General features: G+C 29.4%; 1 protein-coding gene across 1 annotated transcript in view; it reads left to right on the top strand.

The window, feature by feature from the left end:
- LOC108736459 overlaps window positions 1-2,496 on the top strand; it is a 10,592-nt gene that overhangs the window by 6,622 nt on the left and 1,474 nt on the right. The gene's annotated exons all lie outside the window — the stretch shown is intronic.

The following is a 2,496-nucleotide window of genomic DNA, read 5'->3' as shown; positions in this document are numbered from 1 at the left end:
TAAGATCGCAAAAGTTAACACAAATCCGACTTAATTTAAAAATATTGAAATTTCGAATTACATTTATTTTTTCCAAAATAAAATTTCATCTATACCGCCAGGAATAGCGGGTAGAACTATTTATAAGTATATAAACAAATACCGTTTTATAATATTAGTAAGATAAGACTGAACTCAAGCCGAGAATACTTTCAAAAAGTTGAAAAATGTGTCCCTCTGTTTGTTATAGAGCACTTGTGTAGACCAACTTTGGAAGACACAAAGAAAGAAGTAAAATAGTCCTGCTTCAATTTATTAATGTTTTGTAGAACTGAAGATCAACTAAATTGTATTTATGTGTTGCTAGGTTATCATAGTATATTTTACTTATAGCTTATAGAAAGTTAGAGCAAAAAAAAATGAAAAAACTGAGACATTTCGGTCACAAAGCTTTGCCACCCCTATCAATCAATTAATATGATTGATAAGAGTCGTAACGCTTTGTGTTTTTTTGAGCTAAGCATGTTGCAGGCTATACAAATCTGAGGTCAGTTATAATTTCTCATATCGGCATTTCATTCATTCCTTCTTATTTTAGATTTCATGTTTCTGTTCATGTGATCGTTAAGGGTTGAAAAGCTTTCCGATGAAACGTGTCAGTTTTTGGCTCCAACTTCATATAAGTAACACATAAGAAATACTGTTGAGTGGAAAATATAATCTTTAAATTCTTCATTGATAAATTAATATTGCACAATCAACAACATCGACAAACATGTAAATGTAAAACCATCGTCATAATCATATTCCTACGTATCATATTGTGCTAATGAGATTACCGAATACTTTCGACAAATAATACTTGTAATAATAGTATCTAACCACATAGTTAAATTTCATGGATGTAATTTTTCTTTTAAATAATCTGGTGATTGCAATACTTTATATAATTGCAGAGAAAGTGATACTTTCTTTTGTACTTGGTTTGTAATCCCGCGTTTTCTTTGAAGTAGTTTCTTGGAAAAATAAAGGAATTTTAAATGCCAGCATAAACAAATTCACGAAATTTAAACAGTTGTTACGACGCACTTTATGATCGTCTGCAATAATTCTTACGGTGAAAGCAAAAAAATATTGATTTAGCTTTCCACATAATTTTACTTTCTTTTTTTCACTTGCCATAAAACTGGAGTAGACGAGAGACATCATACGACAGATGAATTATTAAATGCATCATTAATAAATAACTGAACCCGGTAGCGTTAGACTGACACAATAATAATAGCTATATCTCGTAAACGTAAATCTAGGAAACACTGAATAAGTTAAATACGAAATAATATAGCACTAAACCATGAGGACAAAATATTCATTTTCATTTTTGTTTAAATGTAATTTTCATTGAGTGTTATGGTTTTATACCACCTATCATAAATAAATAAACAATTTTTGAAAAAGCACAAAATTCGTGAAACTTAAACAGAACTCGTATTTGTCTACTTCTTTCAGTAAATACGTTTATAACAATTAATCTCTCCATTATTTTTTTAGGTGCTGGAGTTGTTTTCTTTTAAAATTCTGCTATTTTCGATTCAACTGTTCCCTTCATCACTTATTTTAAGGAGCAAACAGTAATTTGTTACGGTGAAAGTGGTGCATTATCTGCTTTACAAATTGCTTTCAGTAATGACTGAATACTAAAAGGGCATCCTTAAATCCTTCTTCTAATAACTCACTGTGTGTAAATGAGACTTAAAACTAGTAAATTTCGCTAGTATTGTGCAATTTAGAAACGATTGATTTAATTATTATTACAGTGTGACATATATGGTTTTGTTATTAATTTGTTTCCAAAACAAGAAGATGTAGGTTTTATTCTAATAAATCTTTTTCGCCCCTGAATCATCTTTGATTATTATTTTCATTAATTTATTTCTTTTATTTGTAATTAATCGATACGGAAAAGAAACTAATGGGAGGGTTATTACGTATTTATATATCTAATATGTGCACAGGTATCACCTCCATAATCCCCAGAACTTCTGAACGATTTCATATTGTTTGTGTTGTTCTTTGATTCATGTTGGATCTCGGCTGTATGCATGTAGTGAAAGTGTGCAAGTTTGCAAAGCGTACATGTGTGTCTGATACTTATCATTATGCTAAATTGGCGAAGATTTCGCTTCGTTTTCGTTTCGGAAACAGAAAGTTTCAAATTCTTGTAAAAAAGACGGCTTAAACGACTCCAGTTGTAGTTCTATTGTAATTGTGTATTAGTGTATTGGTAAGAGAGAGTCTTAATAAGTATTCCTATTCAAATGGAGGTAAGTCTTTTTTTATATAAGTACATATTTTTTTTATTACTTACGTATAATATTTCAGTTTTTACATAAATATTATTAAATAAATATAGGTAATAGTTAGTTCTTAAGTCATGTTGTCCAATACGTTAAAAAATTTAATATTACGTCTATATGTTCTGTACAATATTTTAACTGAAGCTACGTGTATGGTATA

Source organism: Agrilus planipennis, unplaced genomic scaffold (genome assembly GCF_000699045.2).
Source record: "Agrilus planipennis isolate EAB-ADULT unplaced genomic scaffold, Apla_2.0 scaffold127, whole genome shotgun sequence".
Taxonomy (NCBI): domain Eukaryota; kingdom Metazoa; phylum Arthropoda; class Insecta; order Coleoptera; family Buprestidae; genus Agrilus; species Agrilus planipennis.
The sequence above is the reverse complement of the archived record's forward strand: the minus strand, read 5'-3'. Positions and strand labels throughout refer to the sequence as shown.